This window comes from Marmota marmota, unplaced genomic scaffold (genome assembly GCF_001458135.2).
Source record: "Marmota marmota marmota unplaced genomic scaffold, marMar, whole genome shotgun sequence".
NCBI lineage: Eukaryota > Metazoa > Chordata > Mammalia > Rodentia > Sciuridae > Marmota > Marmota marmota.
Window position 1 is genome coordinate 88,061,390 of NW_026000026.1, and position 7,092 is coordinate 88,068,481.

At 36.4% G+C, this 7,092-nt stretch overlaps 1 non-coding gene across 1 annotated transcript; it reads left to right on the plus strand.

The window, feature by feature from the left end:
* The first annotated feature begins 3,613 nt into the window (after positions 1 to 3,613).
* On the plus strand, positions 3,614 to 3,745 carry LOC125619224. Its single transcript, XR_007350725.1, has one exon. It is a non-coding gene; the product is annotated as a small nucleolar RNA SNORA72 (small nucleolar RNA).
* The last annotated feature ends 3,347 nt before the right edge of the window (positions 3,746 to 7,092 follow it).

Here is a 7,092-nt window from a genome sequence, read left to right on the forward strand (position 1 = left end):
TCTCAATGATATATCTTTTTGTTTTTTTTAATTATTGAGAAAGAACATTTTTGGTTAGAGATCTGTGAGATCACTTTTCCAGCAGATATTTCAACTGTAACAAAATAATGCAACACTAATCTGTAAGACTTTTTCAGTAATAGATGTTTTTCCTCAGTAAATCAATGCAAAGGCTAATTGGGGTGGAAGGTGACTATCTCTCGTGGTTATAAATACATTTGCATTGCTATCAATCTTTTCCACCACCAATGTTAAACGAGGCTGAACAACCTAGAGGGAAAAAAAAGAAAAAAGAAAAAAAAAAAAAAAGTTCAATGTTAGCACATAGTAAATGCTGCCATCAAGTGGCCAAACAGAGAGTTGCACTAGGAAAAAAATTAAGTTGTCAACTGAATTAGAACCAACTTTGAAGTCCATGGGGTATGTTTGAGGGATGAGGAATGATTTCTCTAAGGATAACCTGATGCTTTTACACATTAGATGATGGAGGAAGACTTCTGTTCAACTCACCAAAGATTGTCCCTATGTCTCTATAATTCATTGTAATATTAACTTATTTCTATTTTTCATGATAGAATTAAAGTATGATACAGAGGTAAGAATCACAAAAGTACATAATTGTTTTTAATCAACAGATTTTAATGATCTTCTTGAGAAACCAATGTTTCTTTCATAATTACAAATTCAAAGTATGGAGTCCAAGTTAGGGTATTTATTCTTAAAGACATTCTAAACAATGCAGGTAATTAAATAGCTAATCATGGCTCAGTGAATGAACATTTTAAATACATCAGTCATGATTAATAGAGTTTTGGAAGCTGGAAGAAAATTCTGAAATTTTAGTGGTGTAAAGTCTCACAGAATAATCAAATGACCACCTGCAACAACGTCATTTGAAGTGTTTCTTTTAAAAATCAGATCTTCTCAGGCTGGGATTGTGGCTCAGCAGTAGAGCACTCACCTAGCATGGGCGGGACCCGGGTTCAATTCTCAGCACCACATAAAAATAAAGGCATTGTGTTGTGTCCATCTACAAAAAAAAAAAAAGATTCTCTCTCTCTCTCTCACTCTCTCTCTCTCTCTCTCTTAAAAAAAAAAAATCAGATCTTCTCATTGACCCATTGAGTCAGAGTCTCAAGGGGGAAAGGGACCAGGAATGGGATTTTCAACAAACCCCACAAGTGACCTTCTGTCAATTTATGGTTTAAGAACCACCTCTTTTTTTTAACCAAAATTTACTAATGAGAGACTAAAGTAAACTTATTTTATTAAGATTTCAAATCTAGGAATAGAGCAAAAGTAGAAGCCAGCCTTCCTGCCCTGCAGTCCAAAATGCATTACCTTGTACTGTGTGGAATGTGAGGCTCCATTTCAGGTCTCAGAATCCTTGCCCTAGGGCTGGGAGCTGCTGATTACACACAGTAGAGGCACTTCTTAAGTTCTATCTCATGGGCTTTAAAGATGAAAAACAAAAGGTGCTAAGTCATTAGAAGGCAGGTGTAACAGTATTGAGTTTTCTTTTACTATTCATGGCCTTTAAAACTATTAATAATCTGAATTCCTGTTGAAGGCAACAGTGTAAATTTTTCTGTTCCTTTGGTATGAAACCAAACAAAAGCAAGGTGGAGAAATGTAAGTCAAAACATGAACTAAGGTGTAGTAGATTTTTGGCCCAAAGAAAGGCACAGTTATTCCTTCTATTATGGATTCACACTCTTTCACAATGTGACTTCTCCATCCCTTGAAATTGGACTGGTCCCCTGACTTGATTTGACCAACAAAATATAGCAAAAGCCATACTATGTGTCCTCCTGGCCTCAGCCATCAGGAACCTTGCAGCTGCTCTCCATCTTGGAGCACTGAGGTTACCATGCTGTGAAGACCCAGCGTGAAAGACAACGTGGATAGTGAAGACAGGCATTATATTATTCAGATGCAGCCATTCCTGTTGAGCCACCACCTGACCACAGCCATAAAAACAAACTTGCAGGTGGGACAAGCAAAACCAGCCAGCCCACCAACAGAATTAGGTGAAGTATTAAATTGTGGTTAATTTAAGTAATTTTGAGTGGTTGGTTACATAACAGTGGACAATTAATATGCTAAGAAACAACCACCTCCCTAAACCACAACATATGAAGACACAACCACAATGCTAAACCACAACTGCTGTTCAGTACAGGGGGGGTCCTTCAGGGGCATGAGCTCAGCAGGGTGTAAACCAAGTAAGACATTTATCACAGTGGGGAATTTGGCAAGACCAACGGAATCACCCTTTGCCAGAGAGGCCAACTTGGTTGAGCATGGAGTTGGTACAACCCTCAGTAAGCCTTGTTTCATACCACAGAGAAACATATTGCCAGGCTGAGTAAGAAAGCACACAGCTATACCAGCTGTTCAAGAGAGCTGTGTGGGTAAATCAGGGTGGTAAAGGTGTAATCAGTGAGCAGCAGCTCTGCAGAGAAGCAAGGGAAAGACCTACCAAAAAAGGAAGGGAGGAACTATATACCCCTGTGACCTCTGGTGCATATGACAGAGAGAACCCGTATTTATTTATATTCCAAGGGTAAAATATTAGTGAGAATGTGCTCCAAAGCCAGGTTCTGACATTCAAACTGCCTGCTGCACTGTTTAATCCCCTTCTATATTGTCCATCATCAAATGGCTAATTCCAGTGCGCACTAAAAGTGAGTAATAAACAGAAAAAAAGAATCAGCCTGAGGCTTCTATGAAGATAGTAACAAAAACCTAAAGAAAAGAATATGGCAAACAGAAAGCAGACCAAAAAAATACACAAGACTATAACAAATCAGGCAAAAAAATTAATACACAACTCTGGCACACACACACACAAAATGTGTTCTTTAAATAAAAGGAATATTAATTATGAACGTCTGAAATGAATTCAGACAAGACATAATAGGACTCAAGGGAAAGGATCAGAAAATTCAGGTAATAAAAAGTGACATGTCAGAGTCAAAATAATATATATAAGAGAAAAATAAGAATATTAGATAAATAAAAGCTACATTAGAGGCATTCAACAGAGGGAAAAATAAGCCATTTCTGAAAAACACAAAACTAAAAAAAATTCTTAAGGTATCGAGGGAAAATTACTGTTAGAGCCAAAGGAAATCCAGTGGTGCATAACTGACATTCCTAAAAGCTATAACAGAGTAGATATTCAAAGTTAAATAAAAGAAAATTGTCCCAAAACAAAGGGAAAAATCAAATGTATAGATTATATGTACACATTTATCAGGGGAATTTCCTATAGTACCAAGCATGTAACCCGGTAAAGCTAACTGTGGGGGATAAGAAAGAATTTTCCTGTGTAAAAGAATAAAATCTGCTGGTAATGACATGAGCCAAATTATGTTATGCTGTGTATTGTGTGCATGTACAAATGTGTTAACAAATCCCATGATTATGTACAACTCTAATGCACCAATAAAAAAATGTGTGGAAAAAAATTACTTTTTTTTAATCAAATCTGGCTGAACTCAAACTTTACAATAAAAAAAAAACACTAGAAAAGGCAAGAGAGCAATGTCTATCAAGTCTTCAAGGAAGGGAAAAATAAAAACCAAGAATGTACAAATTAAACAAATTATTTCAAATATAAAAGTAATATGATTTTGTAGTAATCAGGACAGGCTAAACATTCACTATATTAAGACCATACATAATGTCCCCAGACCTAGTTCTTTCCCTGGGTCTGGTTTTATAAATGCTGGTGATAAATCCAATCTGATTTATAATATGATCATTCTGTATGACCATATTATGACTATGATTCTATGTTATCTTGATCCACCTTTTGACAAATGACAGTATAGCTAGTAGAATAACTTGCAAATAATCAATGCTAATTTGCAGACTTGTCTAAAGAACATGTAAACAAAATAGGAAAATTTTATTACTACCAGTTGCCATTAAATGTACTATAAAATTATTGTTTTTATTTTCTAGGAAAAAAAAGTAATATGAAACATACAAGCAATCAGGTTCATAATTACTTTGAGATCTTCTTTAAGAGAACTACTATAGTATAAAATTAGAGGTGAATGAAGAAATCATTGGTTGCATAAGAAGTATGAGTAGAACAAAATATAAATGTCACACACCACAGCAATTTAGAAATAGTAATAAAATTCACTTTAGGTAACAGTAGGTAGGGAGAAGTGGGAAGGGAAGATAAAGTGGGAGCACATTCATCTTGGCACCTCTTAGAAAGGGAGTCAAACAATGTTGGATCCTAAAATGGAACACCTTAAACCATGATTCCATATGTGAACATGTGAAAACTTAAGAGCATCTCAGGCCATATCACAAATAAAAAGTATTAAAAACTAGATGCATGTAATTAAAAAGTAACAAGTTTTAAGTCAAAGATGTCATCAAACACTAAATGTAGCTGGGAGTGGTGGGGCATGCCTGTAATCCCAGCAATTTGGGAGGCTGAGTCAGGAGGATCACAAGTTCAAAGCCAGCCTTAGTAACTTAGTAGGCCCTAAGCAGCTTAGTGAGACTCTATCTCAAAATTTAAAAATTTTAAAAAAAAATGGGGGCTAGGAATTAGGCTCAATGGTAAAGCACCCCGGGGTTAAATCCCCAGTACCCAGATAATAATAACAATAATAATAATAAATAAAAATAAAGAACACCACCAAATGTCAAAGAAGAAAAAAATATACTTTCTGTATATATTGAATCCCTTCAAAATAGACCAAAAGAGGAAAATTTTTGCTGTATGATTCCAAAAGGTTTTTTAAAAATGGTAAAAATAGACCAGTAAATAAACAGAAAGACCAGTAACTTCTGGTCAAGGAGGAGCCGGAGACTCGATAAGCTGTAGACCCTCTTCTTTGTCGAGGGGAGTGAAGCCCACTGCTACCTAAATAAGGTACACCACACACGATTCAAAACCAAAATTCAGCAAGCTATAATGTTAAGCAACAGCCCAATCTCAACATACCTCACTGCCTCGTTCAACATTAATGCCACAACATTTCCCACCTTTTAAAAACTTTTCCACAATATTCATACTAATAAGTCATAATAAACTAAGAATTTAGATAAACCTATTCTCAACTTTTTGAAGATTATTTTTTTAAAAATCTGTGTTGCAGGGTGGCTTTTACAAAAACACTGCTATCTCTTTTTTTCTTTTCCTTAACATAATTTCTGCTTAATTACTTTTATTGAGTGATTCGAGTCAATTTTTTTTTATTCTAGAGAGAAGAAACAGGACTGTCTGAAAGGTAGTGGTACCCATTTAGTTTGACATTCTTTCACATTTGCATGATTTTTACAATATGCTTCAATGATTCAAAATCTTCTCATGTGGTCTAAGAACCTCCATAAAGCCACTTTCAAGTCCTATAGTAAAAGGTACCCCCATTTTATTCCAAGCAACTTGGAGCAACTATAAAACTCACAGAAATTTTTAGCTGCTACAGGATCACAGGATAGGACAGGGCATCTAACTCATTCTCCACCAACCTGGGGGTGTCAGTTCTTCCTAATAGGAGGAACCAAAGATGACAATCTAGGTAATAACTTAGAACCAAACAGGAAGCTACCAGGACATAGTCCAGGGGTATTTTCACAGGAAAGTGGCAAGCTCAACAGAAGACAGGATCCCATAAGACTGGACACACTAGTAAGAAAATCTCAGCAGAAAATATCAAAATCTACATTCAGTGCCTAAGAAGAAGAAAAAATGCATTCATCTGACTTAAGTAAATAGAATTTTAACAAAAAGTGAATAAATAAAGTTAAATATTCCTAATCATAAGCTCCTAGAATTAATATGTAAACTATAACATTTGAAAGTGGATTCACTTTAATCACTAAAGTGGATCCACCAGGTTTGGGGTAAGAGCTCAAGCCAATTTAAAAAAAAAAAAAAAAGATATATCACCAAGAGAAGCTGCTCTCTCTTAGGTTCTTCTAATAAAATGATCACACAGTTATTCACCCTGCTGTCACAAGTAGCTGAACCTAAACTTTTGAAGTGCATATCTTTGAGTGTTACCTGTGACATTACCAGGGAACATCATTTTCCTTGTTATCTGCTGGGATAGCTGACATGAATTGTGTACTTAAAGGAGGAGGTGGCTACAGAAGGAATAAAAGCAAAGACATGGGGAAAAAATGATGAACAGTGAACTAACGCATTCTCTCCTTGCAGTCTAGATGTGCCCAGGGTGAACAATTCACCTTTAAGCCATTAACTGTTTTAGTGGAATCACATGCTAGAGAAATTACCTATGCCTTAATTTCATGTAGCTCATCACACAAAAATGAGAAATCCAGATGGACTTTGTGTTCATACTTTGGAGGATTTCCCCTCTCCCAGGGGAGAGTTAAGAAGTTTTTGTTCTGAATTCCTAAGGAAAGTGGCAAACAATGATCATAATGACAGCATGGATTCCTATGTGTGCCAAGCATCCTCACACATATTATCTCGTACATTCCAAGAGCAAAAGAATTCAAGGGCTTGAAAAGGAAATGGGGTTTTGTTCTAAGGGATGAGGTTGGGGGGTGGACTAGAAAACAATTGGAAAGCTCTAAGTTGGGGGAAATGGTTCTGGTTCTTGTTCAGAAGAGTCCACTATTTCCTTTCCAACACAGTGTCCTGGTGGGGTGGAACATGACAAAAATGACTCATAGGAGCTGGCCTTAGGTACTACAGAAAATTTTCCAATGATTTTGTTGTTCATAATGGAAATGATGGCTCTGAACAGCAGATCCACCCACAGTTAAATGTTCCAAGTGGGCAAGAGACAGTGAGCAGGGTCTGGTAGAGCATGCTCAAAGAAGACCAGAGCCCTCACCCCAGATTTCTGACCAGACTGAGCTTTCAAAGGGCAGGGGGAGGCCTTTCCAATCATAACTGACATTGGGTATCTTGCTAACCTATGTGTACAGGGACTTAGCTTGAATTTGATTTAGAAAAATAAAGCAATATGACATGTCTTGCACTTGAGTGTTATAGAACAAATACATCTCTGCCTCGTTTGTTTCACTTCCTCCATCATAGTCAACACAAGCTTTCCCTCAGCACAAATGAACAGTTCTCAAATA